Genomic DNA, 15,443 nt, shown 5'->3' on the forward strand with positions numbered 1-15,443 from the left:
GTAGGCATTGTGACTCCCAAGAGAGCCCATGTGCTCTAAGTGAGCGTAAATTTGTTATCGCTCACAGCCTGTGTAGATGCTAACACGTTGTGAACAACAACAAATTTACCCTCATTGAGAGCACAAGAGAAACCCAAAAATTTTCTCTGCCTCACTCTGGTCTAAAGCACCGATAGGCAGCATCTATTTTTATTGCATACTTTTGGGGATGTCATTGTGTGAGTGCATGCTTTTTCAATTAGTTTAATTGTGTGTGTGGAGAGAGTAACGTTCACTGAGAGCACGTGTGCGCTCTCTTGCCTAACGCTGGTCTAATGTGGAACTAGTTACAGAACCCCGACAATGGACGAGTTTCCGATATCTAACTAGTTCATCTTGCTAGCGGGGGTTATTCTTCATCCCAACCAGCTACGTTACAGTGGATTTCGATTGTATATAAAAATCGGTCTTAGGCAGTTATGGATTATATCACTAATATCAACACTAAACTTTTTCTACATACTCTCATAACAAATTGATTGGTTCATCCTTAATTTATACTATACACCGACACTATTCCATATAAATTAACTAAAATTAAAAAACAATACCATACTTACAATAGAATATAGTAGAAGACAGCATGAAATAGAAAGTTAATCAAAATATGTATTATTTGATAATGAAAATAACAAGATATTGTCTCTTGAAACGAGAGAGAGGGAGAATTTTATAGGAGAACTCTTAATTTAGTGTAGTTTCATTTTATTGAAGATTATGAAATAAAGTATTTTTAATATTTCTAATTAAAAATAAACAACAAAAACCATAAAAAATAATTAACTAAAAAGCAGCAACAAACTTTAAGATCTCTTTATAGTAATTAAGTTTAAAAAACAATGTATAATTTATATTTAAATTATTTTAAGTTATGAACTCTTAATATGAACTCTCTATTAAGTTTCCACAAATGTAATTAATATTTTTATAACAAAAAAAAAACATATGAAATGTGTGCCCACAAAATTAGAATTATTTGAACTTTTTGTAATTATTTTTTATTTTAATTTTTCCAAATCAAAAAACAATGTACAAAAAATTGTTTGTTAAACAAAACAAAGAAACAAACAAATGTGGAAAAAAACAACCAAACAAAAACTCAAGATTTTTAGGAAAACAAAATTTTACATTTAGGTCGTCGTAAACAAAACAACAAAAAATTGCCTTTCGGAATAAAATTCAAAAATTTATACAACAAATTAGAAAACGAAAACAAACAATTTATACACAAACAACAAACACATAATTATGTACATTAAAAAACTATATTAGTTTATATTTCTATTTACAAAGAAAACAAAAAACTGGGAAATAATCTTTTATTTATAAGTTTTGTTTAAGAATTAAAATTATAAGTTTTTAATTTTATGTTTGATCTATTTATATTAGTAAATTCTACAATGCTTAGTATTATTAAGTAATTATTTAAAAAAAATCATTTGTTGACTTCAAAAAGCACACAGTTTCTTATAAAATAAATAACACGAAGTTTGAATATCCCCATGAAGTTTACAACAATTGCTCTGCTCCAGAACCTACAAGAAGCTACCATTTTTTACTACGATAACATTTTTTCCTTTATGTTATCGGAAAAATTATTAGAAATTAGTAGATTCTTGCAGTTCTGAAACAGACCAAATATTATGGCAGAATGCTAACAGACAGGCATTATACTATGTTTACATTTACGAAATCCACTCGATTTCAACTGTCAATTCCATCGCTCAAACGTCAAATGAAATCCAATCGATGAGTTTTCATTTGACGTATACACAAAGGAATTGACAGATGAAATCGAGTAGATTTCGTAAATGTAAACATAGTATTACATGGACCACAGTGGCTCTCACAGAAATGGATTAATATTTTTTTAAATACTCTAATAAAACATCCAATGAATCTTTCTCTGGGCCTTCTCCTTACTGAAATCCTACCTTAAGTTTTCTTTAATTTCTTGCCATTCATTGTGTTCTGTAAACGTTTTGTTTTTTCAAAATGTTTTCTCTATAGCTAATTATTGAAAAGTAATAAAAACCAATGTTTATTTAATAAATATCAAAAAGCAACAACAACCAAAACAATAGTAATTCCATATATACCACATTGAATATGTATAAACCCTTGAAAAAATACAAATAAAAGTAATTATATACAAAATATATTTATGAATTATGCTGTGTCACCTATCAAATATTTTGAAAGTACATTTTGTTTTTGTACAAATTCGTACACATTTTTACTGATAACAAAATTGAGAATTCAGAGAGATTTTTTGACAGTTCTGTGACTGAGAACTTGCAAATTTTTGCTGTAATTTGTAACTCCAAAGTCACACGTTGAAACTTTCACAGCTTTTGGGAGAGAGCGAAGATTAAGGAGCTCCTTCACCACCGCTCTCTTCCAAAAAACTGTGAAAGTTATGCATGAAAGTTTCAACGTTTGGCTTTAGAGTTATACGGCGTTTATATTATAGTTTTTTGCAGGGTTAACCTTCTTTATGAGGATTTGTTTGAAGTATATACAATGGAAATGACATTTGAAACCCAGACCCACTGGGTTAACCTTGTTATATATAAACGGCCTATAAGTTTGGCCTGCTGACTTTTTATCAGCTGTTCAATGTAAACAACTTGAAATGTTAACATTAGGTCTGTACGATAACTCAAAAATTTGTACAAATTCGTATAAATTTTTACTGAATGCTGTTCGATAACAAAATTGTCCAGCAAAAGAGAGCGAGTTGAGAGAGACTTTTTGACAGTTCTGTGACTAAGACGCTCTCTTAAGAAACTTTATAAACGACACATTTAATTCTATATCACACCATATGCTTTTTCACATGTATGTTGTCACTTTGTGTATACTAATATACAGACCTGCTGATGTCATACATGTAAAAAAGCATATGGTGTGATATAGCCATAAGCGTGTAATAATACGTCTGTCTGGTTATCCTAAAATTTGTAACAATTGTTGTTGGAAGTCGTCTGTTAACACAAAAAGTCAGCAAAAGAGAGCGATTCGAGAGCGACATTTTGACAGTTCTTTTACTGAGAACTTGCAAATTCTTGCTGGACAAATTTCTTCTAGCAAGCACTAGCAACTCTTCTTCTTCTTCTTGAAAACAATCAAACATCTGTTTTTTCTGTAATTTTCTTGTTTATTTTTAATAAATTTTTGCTTCCTTCATTGTCGGACAAATTGTTCTGTTTTGGCAAGTCAGCTGATTGATTGCTGGTTTTTGCTGGGAGGTGTCTGTTTACTTTTTACAATTTTCTTGCAAAAGAGAATAAAAACTCCTTACTCTCTGAGAGTTCTTGCTGGGAAAGTAACCAGACAGACCTAATAGCAACATGGTTGTCGGATTCTGATTGGTTGGTAGGCCGACTTTGACATTTGTTCCAGTTTTTTGACATTTTTTCCATTTGTCCGTTCCCGTACATTTTGAGATACACACTCATTTTTCATAGTTCGCGCATTTTTTATTTTAAAATTTATGTTTTTTCCATTTGGTAAAAAATATGAAAAGAAACAAAAAGAATTTTCATACATTTTCGAAAACAGCTGACTTTCTTGCAAGTTCTTACAAAATGTTGTTCGATAACTTTCTGAAATTTTTCTTGCTTGGTCCCAATTTACATTGGGCGAGTTTACTTGCGGCAATTGTCATTTTGTAGGAGAGAGAAGTGAGGCATATGGTAACCCTTTGCCTCTCAGCACCCTCTCTCACCAACAAACTGACAATTGCCGCAAGTAAACTCGCCCAATGTAAATTGGGACTTAAGAGAGTAAAATTCACTGACTAGGCGTTTACACCAGACAGTTTGTCTTCAAATACAAATCTGATTTACTAACACATACATACATTTGTCGGTTGTCTTCCAGCTGTTCATCATATTTTCACAGACAGCCGGGTTAACAAATTTTTGACATTTTTGTGAAGTGATACGATAATTCAGATGCGTTGAAAACAAAACAACATGAACAAAAACAAAATATGTGAACGGAACACAAAAAGAAATCGACGATTTTTATTCATAATTTTACAAGTGTTTTTGCACTTGTCTGGACGCCTACGTCACACAGGCAAGTTTTGGGTTTTTGACAATCAATAACTGAACTGTCCTGTCATATGTAAACGCAGGGTGAGAGAAGTTGTTGGAACATGCTGAGTAATTATTGCTGGGAAAGTTATCGTACAGACCTGTTTTTGACCAAGAAAATTTCACAATTTCACATTTTTTTAGATGCTGAAGCGTTGTGGATGGGATTTTAAAATGTATGCCTTTGTTCCATATGGTTTAAAATATCAAAAGAAACAAAAATAATTTTCATACATTTTGCACCGGTCCACACTAGACTGATTTCATTGAAAAAAATTGCGAAATTATGTGTTTCTAGATGGAGTTTCATTTTCATAGTCCCGGTCCACACTAATGTGAATTTCATTAAAAATTGCATGAAATTATGCCTTCATAGATCGAATTCCCCACTACAGTAATTTCATGATTTTACTATACTATAGCGTGAATTTCATTAAAAAATTTCACGAAATTTTACGTTTGTAGATCGAGTTCCATAGTAGAATAAAATCATTGTTGTAGTGGGGAATTCGATCTAAGAACGCCTATTTTCATCAAATTAAAAAAAAAATTCGAGCTAGTGTGGACCTGGACATTTCACGAAATTATACGTTTGTAGATCGAGTTCCATAGTAGAATAAAATCATTGTTGTAGTAGGGAATTCGATCTAAGAACGCCTATTTTCATCAAACGTTTAAAAAAAATTCGCGCTAGTGTGGACCTGGACATAGTAGAGTAAAATAATGAAATTGCTGTAGCGGGGAATTGAATCTAAGAACTCCTAATTTCAAAATTTTTTTTAATGAAATTCACTCTAGTTTGGACCAGGACTTTGAAAAACAGCTGATTTTCTTGCCAGTTCTTACAAAATGTTCGATAAATTTCTGCAATTTTTCTTGCTTGAGAGAATAAAAGTCACTGAGAGAAGTTTATTCAACATCCAGTACTGGAATTTTGTAGCTCATTTTTCGAGTTACCGACAAAAATCGGTAAAATTAAAATGTTTATAATTTCGGTAATTAACGAAATTTTTCGGCAAGTTAACAACAAAAATAAAGTTGTCGGTAAGTGCTACCGATTCCAACAGTGTTGTCAACTTTTATTGATATTTTCATTCATAATTTTGCGTTTTAATTTTACCGATTTTTTGTCGGTAACTCCTAAAATGGGTTACAGAATTCCACTACAGGTCACGTAAGTAGCACAACAACAATTCTATTTTGGCCGAAAATTCTTCAATATGTCAAAGTGTTTGTTTACGTTTTCATACAAATGATTCACAATAACAAAAAAAATGTAGTTCCCGTCGTGCATACAATTCCTTTGATTCGTATGGTACATTTTCTTCCTTTCGGATCGTTCATCATTCAAATGCGGCCACATTGTTAAATAAACATAAATCGCATCCTCGGTACATGGCTGCAATTTATTTATGTTTATGTCAATACATCCACCAAAAGATGAAAACAAAAAGAAAGAGAAAGTTTCCTTAAACTACTTCACTCTCGGAACTGTTTGGAACCATGGCGAAATAAGAAGGTGTTACATCGATAACAATAATCGGGCCATTTACCACACCAAACGTCAAAATAACGCATTACTGTGAATTGCTTGTTTACCTTTTGTATGTAATTTTATTCACAATAATGCATTTTGACAACTAATGTGATAATCAGCTGTTTTTGCCGTTGTACCTGTATTATTGTGCCATGTTTGGAACGAAGAGAATAAAAAGAACGATGAAAGAGAAAGATTCATTGAACTATATCGGTCTCGGAACAATTTGGAACGAAGGAAACAGAAAGAATGATGAAAGAGAAGTATTCTTTGAACTATGTCGCTCTCAGAACTATTTGGAACTATGAAACTATATTAAGGAACTAGTTCCTTTTGGAAAAAGGAAGTGGAAAGATCGATCGGCTCCATGAACTAGATCGCCCAACTCTAAATTTTAGTCCCTGTTTACACAGGGAAAGTTGATGGGAATGAAAATTGAGTTTATGGGCGAGGGAGTAGAGAGTAATAAGAGGGGGTACACACACCTCTGTACTGGCAAATTCTGTTTTGTTTCGTTTTTCTTCGTATACAACCTGAAGTTCGGATCGTTTTTGCATTTTCTTTCATTGCAGATTTGTTTTTGCATTTTCTTTCATTTTATTTTCTCTGTCGAGAAACAAACAACAGCGGAGACAATTGAAATAAAACATTTGGAGGAAAAACTATTTTTTTAAGCAAAAACAATTCGAAATAAGTGGAAATATCAAAATTAAAATGCAATTCAAGGGTTCCTTTAATAATTAATTGTTTATCACACACGTCCATTTTTACTTTTCATTACAATTTTGCCTTGGCTTTGTTTTTGAACGGCGCAATGAGAAAATGAGTGTGAAGAAGAATAAGAAAAATTATAAAATTGACACAAACATGATTTCCCTGTCTAAACAACAAGGAAATTTTAAAAGAAATTGAGAAGAAAAATTTTCTTTCCAGTTTGAATGTCTAAACACGGTCTTATGGCGATCGGTTAATGTTAACCCTTGCCACCAGAGGGATCTTTTTTTTTCATAGTAATTTGTATGGGACCAAAGGTGCACTTTCACAAAAATTCTCTAAAATTCGCATTTATGGTCCAATCGATGAAAATTGTCTAACAGTTCATTGTTCAATCGAATCGGCTTTTTGTGCATTTTTGTGACTGCATCCGTGTAAATACTATTTAAACCTGCTTGATAAGCATGTTGATCTATAGGTTCTCTCTGTTGTAACGTTGGACCTCTCTTTCTAGATCATCCTATCCACCATGTGGTGATTAGGATGGCTCTCACGGTAACACCCGGGCAAGTACTGCAACGAAAAGATGCTATTGTCTCCTCATGTAGATGGTCCACAGAACACATGATTCTGACAGGTTTAAATATTATTGCATCGCGTTGCACTTATATTCGCGGACCACAGTTTGTTTATCTGCATCCAATTACTTTCGGCTGGGGACTTGAGGACCTCGCAGATAGCTGTGGCATGCCCATGTACGGAATAGAGTGGCCGACGATTTAGTTGCGGATATTTATCGAGAGGAAAAAGGTCAAATAGGACTTCAGCCTTTCACAAATGACATCAGTTAAAATCTCAATGCAGTCTGGAGGGTGTGGAAAGCAGGGAGAGATAAAGGTTAAACAGTTCCAGAGATATCACCCCACCATGGGGAACTTCCTGTTTCACTCTACGGGTTTTGGACTTCTTGTTCCTGAATTCCACGTACGACTGGCGTCCACACATATACATATAATTGTTTATCCAACGTTTCAAACTTGCCCGGAGGGTTGTCTGCTCGATGTTCTCAAACAGCGTGGGGAGCTTGACAGTTTCGAAGGCTTTTCATAAGTCCAGCGCCACCATTATTGTTCTATCACATGGCTTGCTCTGGTTGAGTCCTTTACTAATTTGCGTTAAAATGGCGGGCAACGCTGTTGTCATGCTGTGCTGTTTACGGAACCCATTAAAGCCTCAAGGATCTTTGAAATCGGTCTGTACGATTCACCTTTGCTGGCATCCTTGCCAGTAGCGGGACCACCCTGCCCATTTTCCAGACTTCGGGAACGATATGGGTGGCTAGCGACATGTTGAGAACTTTAGTGAGATACACAACTCCCCCACATACAGTTGTTTCAGCATTACCAGGAGATACCGTCAGGGCCCAACGCTTTGGATAATTTAGTGTTTCTGATGACATTCGCAACATCATCCATTGTACATTGTAGTGACTCATTCTCGACAGGAAAAGCTCTATTGTGGTATATTACTCTTCTCTTCGCCCTGTCACTCCCGGGGTGCACGACATACTGTCGATTGAAATAACTTGCGCACCAAATGTGACTGTGGTCCTATCTCTCTCATTTCTATGGTTCGAGAGTGTATTTAAAATTACACACATCTCATTTCGGTCCCAATGTTGCAACTCTTCAGATGAGTTAACCACTTGTTCCGCTTATGCTCTCGAACCAACCTTTAAAATTCCGGAGTCAGCTCCCTAACTCTGGGATCACTGGGGTGAAGCTCAGCACGCTCATTTGCTAATCATCTCCTTGGGTACTCGAGCAACAGGTAGCGGTGATTAGCAAACTCTCTGAAAATCAGCCAATCACCTTTCCCATGATTTATGAAAGTGTTACACCTAACATTCCATCATGGTACAATAATACAGGTAGCATTATCACGCCAGCTAATGGTAACATAATGTGTCAAGTGCATTGAATTGATGTCAAATTTTGACACCTTATGTTACCAGCAACTGCCGATGCGGCTACCTGTGTATTTGTACCATGCATTCCATGTTGTTTGTGTCAGGCTCAAGCGAGATAGGTCTGTATTGAAAACACTGGTGCAATAGCCCCCACTTTTAGTGCTATCCTTCCTCAGTACGTTGTAACCATCACAACGCTGTAATCAGAACGCCCATTCGCAGAATATTACCTCCAGGTTTCTCTTTTATAATCTAAATCAAATGTTTTAGAATCATTGTGACTTCCATCCTTGAAAGAGCACTTTCATGGACGACGTTTCTGATATCAGAAATGACGTCAAACTGTGCTGAAATGTTGGATGTGTTTTTGGCTTAAGTTCTTTGTATTGATCCCGCAAGGTACTTGATCTGTTCCTCTACTTTTAAAAATGGTAAAAGTGGCAAAAGTTGTGAACTGCTATCAAATGAGCTCTGTTTCAGAACCTGCAAGAAGCTACTATTTTTTACTACGATAGCATTTTTCCTTTATGTTATCGGAAAAAATAGTAAAAATTAGTAGATTCGTGCAGTTCTGATGTGCATTCGAAATTATAAGGTGACAGCACATAGCATAAATCATTAAAAATTTATTTAAATTAACCATTCTAAATTATGTTAATACAATAACAAAACGAATAATAAATATATTTCATAAACGAACACACAAAATTGACTATCATTTCAAAACAAACCATAGCAATTATTAGTAACCACAACAGAAAATAGAACAACTAATAGCCACCAACTTCCTTCATTTTCTAAAACATAACAAAAAATCACAATAATATGTAATAATTTATAAATCCATACACAAACAACATAAACAAGTATTTGTTAACTACAATAATAACTTTAGTGCAAATTCTCTAAAACCTAACCTAAAAAAACAACAACTACTTTAACTTTAATTAATTTATTAATTTCTTTGATGATTTCTTTGTGTAATGCATAATGTAAAAGTATATATTTAATGTCAGTGAAAAAAGCAAATAAAAAAAACATAAAGAAAACACATCAGCAGCAACAGTAATAAAAAAATAATAATTATGATTAATAAATATTTCTTTTGGAGAAAATAAAAAATAAATGACAAACAAATGCATTTTTATTCATGGTTTGCAAACAAAAAAAATGTGTCTTTGAGGTTTTAAAACTTGGTTAAATTCAAGGCATATTTATACAAGGTAGAAGTGACAATCAGTTGTATTCTTACTTTTTTGTAAATTTAGTTTTCAAAATGTAATAGGGTATACTCATGAAATTTGAAAATTCGAAATTTGCGACCATAAAATTCTTCTTTTCACCACAAACGTGTAATAACAATGACCCACGACAGTTCTGTATGCTTTATAAATATTTACATTTTGATTCAAATTTGTTCTATTTTAGAGGATTTTCATAATGTATTTATGCTTTTCCTGAACAAATTTTTGGAACGACCCTATTATTCAATAATTATCTTTGACAATTAATTTTCAATAACAACAACGTTGTTTTTGTAAATTTGTTAGTTGTTGTAATTCATGCATTTACCTTATAGTCCGTGTTTAGACACACGGGAAAGTAAATTCCGTTTTTAGGCAATAGCGGGTAGGAAAGAGTATTGAGGAGCTCTTTCCTCTCCGCTCTCTCCAAAAAACTCAATTTACTTTCCCGAGAAATTTGTGTGTCTAAACACAGACATATGAATATACCTTGGTTAAATTCATGGTACAATTAAGTAGAGGTAGGCCAGGGGCTCAATTCTGTTTCTATGAAAATGTGAAATGAAAACTTTTATAAAGGAAAAATATGTCAAATGAAAAAAATTATAAAGAAAATATTTTTCATTTCAAATTTTCATAGAACAAGAATCCAGAACCAGGTATGAAAATCGCAGCCATGGCTTAAAACGTCAAATGGCATGGTACAATAATAAAGGTAGATGTATCTGCATAGTTAGCCCATTTTACAAAAACATATGGAATTTAGAACTTCACCGTTTATATGTTAAAAGTGCCAAATAGAGTAAAAAATAAAAATTGTTCCAAAAATAGTAAAAGTTGTACCCAAACCATGGCACAATTACCCAGGTAGTGGCATCGTAAAATTTTGAATATGTTATGTCAAAACTTTCTTTATGTTGTTGGGGAAATTACAACAAAAATAATTTTTTTATAAAGGGATTTGACTTTTCATTCATTGACTTTTTTCAAGTTTGGCTGATCTAACATCGTGATTGCTGGCATCCGATTTGCAGATACACTTCGGTTATACTTTTTACAAAAATTTTAATTTTTACATTCCCGTACTTTTGGAACAAATTTCAATTAATATCAATCATTCTTTCGCAAGTATTAATATTAAAGTTGTGTTCTGTTTTTAACATTTTCTGAAAAAAAATGCGTTTCCGTACAAGAAAAACTGGCAAAACTTGCTTTTCACTTTAAACAAAAATGAAAGACTTTCTCTTCCGTAAAAAATTGTAAATTTGTCAGAGGGAATATTTGACATTTTTTGAAAGAACAGAAAAAAAAAATAAAAAGTCAAAAACAAAACATCAATACAAAATAATTTTAAAACGAATTAAATTGAAATGAAGCAATCAACATTAAATTGAGATATTTCGGTAATAGTTGTTGAATCTTTCAATAAAAATACATCGTAATGAACTACAAAATGTCATCAAAGCTCATATGTAATTATTTCATACATTTACATATTTCCATGTAAGAAACCACCAAAGTACGGCAAATATATTCTCAGATATCTTCTTTACACGTCCGCTAAAAGAACTTGATTTATATAGTTTAAGTCCTTCAGCGTTTTTAGCTTCCGCTACAACAATATCCTTGGTGGAACAAATGGTTGACATACAAGCCAAAGGCCAAATGTTACCTTTCTCGCTACAAAGAACTGGTGAACTGTTTTCATCGATTGAACAATAATGCATGTTCCCGAAAATTTGTCATTCCCCTACTGAGTATTTTTTCCGTTATTTATATTATAATTTCCAAATTTATGGTAACGGTGTATTAATTTCTTAAGCCTTCATTGAATTATATTATATTCTGTAACAAATTTTGAAGATTTCCACATTTAAATCCAATAATAATCACGTTTCCATCATTACCGTGACACTCATTACCGTGGTTATTTTCTAATATGCTTTTTACATTAGCACAAAAATTAGGTTTAAGAGCGGTTGCGTCATTTATTTGTCCGGTCCACACTTGTATGAATTTCATTGAAAAAGTTCATGATATTATGCGTTCTTAGCTCGAATTCCCCACTACAGCATTTTTATTATTTTACTCTACTATGGAACTCGATCTAGAGACGCATAATTTCGTGTCAAAATTTCACTGAAATTACTGTAGTGTGGTCCGGGACTTTGCTAAAACAGTCTATAGCTTTGTTCCCGTACTTTTTAATAGTAAAACTCGTAAAAGAGAGAAAGAGTGAAAAATAGTTTTCACACAAAAATTTTTTCAAAAAGTTTGGGAACGCAAAAATGGAAAAAACGTCAAAAAAGCTGGAACAAAATTCAAAGTCAACGTACCAGCCAATCAGACGCCGGCAACCATGGTACAATAATAGGTGTGTTCGTTTACTCAACAATTTGTACAAATTTGTACAAGTCCAGTAACTTCTTGCAATCGACTAAGGTCTTTTGCATTGTACTGTGGAGTAAACGAACAACTTCCAGCAACAATTTGCACAAATTTTGAGTAAACGAACACACATATGGTCTGTTCCTTTACTTTTGAAAATAGTAAAACCGGCAAAAGTAGTAAAAGTTGTAAACTGCTCCCATATGAATTGTACGGTGTCTAAAGTAAAGGAACGCTTTTCGAGTAAAAAGTGGCAAAATTTGAAGATTCTTGCACGTAAAGGAACAGAGCTATAATGTATAAGGTAGGCCACAGCTAACAGCTGATTACAATTTTTTCTTGTTATGGCCTATTCTGTCAAAAGCAGGGTTGACATTTTTTACTGTTGTTGACATTATGCAATTATAGTCTTTTGTTGGAACAATTCACCAATGCATCTACCTTGCATTGGTGAATTGTTCCAACAAAAGACTGGGGCCTAATTACGACATTCGATTCGATCGAGAATTTGCCCGTGAATGAAAAAATCGAGCTATGAACACCTTTGTGCTCTCCAAAGAACACTAAGAAGGTAGATGGTAAAAAATGTGTTTATTTTGAAGCAAAAACTAAAAAACAAAATTATTAACGAAAAAATGTAAATATTTGTTGAAATCGTTGAATAATTCTTTAGGAATGAAGATGTGCTAGAAATCTGTACGAAATTATTTATTTTTGTAAAACTATTTGACTTTGTTGTAACAAATTTCTAATGCATATACCTTAGTAAATGTACAGTTGGTGGCGCGAATAGGTTTTCATAGTTTGATTTTTTCAATCTCGAGCAAAAACTCGATCGAATCGAATGTCGTAATTAGGCCCCTGCTTTAACACAATATCTTGAAATTGAAAACAAGGACAACAAATTTTATTCGCGTGGCTAAATTAAATTATTGATTTTTTAATATGTAGTAATACTTGCGAATGAACGATTTGTCAAGTATTGATATTTGTTCTAAAAGTACGGGAATGGAAAAATTAAAAATATTCTAAAATTTCTAGTTGAAATGTCGCCGTATCCGCAAATCGGATGCCAGCAATCACGAAATTTTCATGTAGAAGATAAGAGAATGGCATTTTTATTTTCACTATCTTAAGTTTTGGGCACAACCTTTGCTATTTTTGGAACACTTATCTAGCAATAATATTCTGGAGCATAACTGAAATGATTTTTATTTTTTACTCTATTTGGTACTTTTAACTTAAACACTGAAGTTCTAAATTTCATATGTTTTTATAAAACGGACTAACTATGCATATACATCTACCTTTATTATTGCTCCGTGTCATTTGACGTTTTAAGCCATGGCTACAGGGTTGTATTTTTCAGTAATTTTCATATCTTTAAACGCTAAGAAACAAATACAAAATACATGTATTTCAATTTGAAATACATGCATTTTGTTTTTGTATTTTGGAGCACACGTAACACGCAAATTATAGGTTTTGACCTTTATTGCATGTTTGGATTAAAAATGGAGTGCTTCCTACCTGCGTGCTGGAAAGCAAAATGGAATGTTTTTTCTCTTGTAAAATTCATTGAAGACTTTATAGAAAAAGATGTACTTCCGCGGCATTTGTATTGAGCACTTGTACTGAGTGCATCCATGGGTTATAATTATAGCTGACAGAAAATCGATGGCAAAATCAATTATTTTTTTAAATCTCAATATCCATAGACATGGTATAAGTAAAGAGGTAGATTTAAATGAAAAAAATCTATAGAACCCTTGTTTTTCTTGAATTCCTAAAACTTCAAAATTAAGCAACAAGTGGGTTTGTTTACAACACCAATTTTGAGCATTTTATAAAAATCGCGAAAAATGAATGAAGGACCAATGTTTCTCCCCATAATCAAGTTGTGGATATGATAAAATGTTTGTTTCAATGATAACCTGACGAATTATTTCCATACAAATGTTTCAAAAATAATTTTAAAAATCATTGAATTCGATTGTTTTTAAAATTGTTTGGCATTTTATTCAAACACCACACACACATACACAGTTTGTGTATATTGTTTTGAAGTTTTAGGAATACTCGAATGAAAAAATTTAAATTGACATAAAGCTTTGGCTAACCTTTCTTATTAAACCATGTCCATAGATAGTATTGTATTGAGCACGAAAAAATACATTTTTCATGAATTTTTTAGAAGAAATCTACCAGATTTTTCCAGAATATTTTGTTTTCATCTGATAGATCACACCTTGAGCTACTTTCGGATTTTTTTTTTTTTTTTTTTGAAAAATATTGCACACGACGAAAGAATGGGCCTAAACTTTTTACTTTTTACTTTTTCGTAACGTATTTGGGTAATATGGACGCCCAGAGAGTGTTTTTGTGGCAGCTTAAAGCTGGAAACACATACAACGTTTGAGTCATGGTACAATGAAGTAGAGGTAGGCCAGGTATGAAAATCACTGCGAAATGCCACCCTGCAGCCATGGCTTAAAACGTCAAATGGCATGGTACAATAATAATGGTAGATGTACCTGCATAGCTATACCGCATTAAAAACATATGGAACTTAGAGCTTCACTTTTTATATGTTAAAAGTGCCATATAGTGTAAAAACATTTCTTTAGCTAGTCTCCAGAATATTCTTTTTGGAAAAGTGTTCCAAAAATAGCAAAAGTTCTTCCCAAACTTATGACAGTGAAAAAATGTCATTCACTTATTTTCTACTTGACAAGTTTGGCTAATCTGACATCGTGATTGCTGGTATCCGATTTGCAGATAAATGTCAGCAGAATTTTTACAAAAATTGTAGTTTTTACATTCCCGTACTTTTGGAACAAATTTAAATTAATATCAATATTTGATAAATTGTTCATTCGTAAGTTTTGCTAAAAAAATCAACAATTTTATTATGGCACGCGAATACACATTTTTTGTCCTTGTTTTCAATTTTAAGATATAGTGTTACAGCAGAAGTTTTTTGTCGGAACAATTCAGCGATGCATCTACCTTTATGATTGCATAATGTCAAAAACAGTACAAAATGTCAACCCCGCTTTTGACAGATTAGGCCATAAAAAGAAAAAAATTGTAATCAGCTGTTAGCTGTGGCCTACCTTTACTTTATTCTACCATGGTTTGAGTAAAGTTTAGTGTCGTTTTGGCCGTTTTTACACTGTTGGGCATGATGCCGAAAAATTCAAATTCATTTGAAATATATGCCGACAAACAGATAAACGCTGGACTTTGGTATCGTCGTCGCCCTGTTGTTGTTGTTTTTTTCTCGACGACCAACGCAAAACTTTAATCAAACGTTGTATCTGTTTTTAGCTTTAGGTTTATATGGCGCGTGGAATAATAGGTATGTCCCAGTCCACACTAGCGAGAATTTCATTAAAAAATTTCATGAGATTACGCGTTCTTAGGTCGAATTCCCCACTACAGCAATT

This window comes from Musca autumnalis, unplaced genomic scaffold, assembly GCF_047663935.1.
Source record: "Musca autumnalis isolate F117 unplaced genomic scaffold, ASM4766393v1 scaffold_4, whole genome shotgun sequence".
NCBI classification, from domain to species: Eukaryota; Metazoa; Arthropoda; class Insecta; order Diptera; family Muscidae; genus Musca; species Musca autumnalis.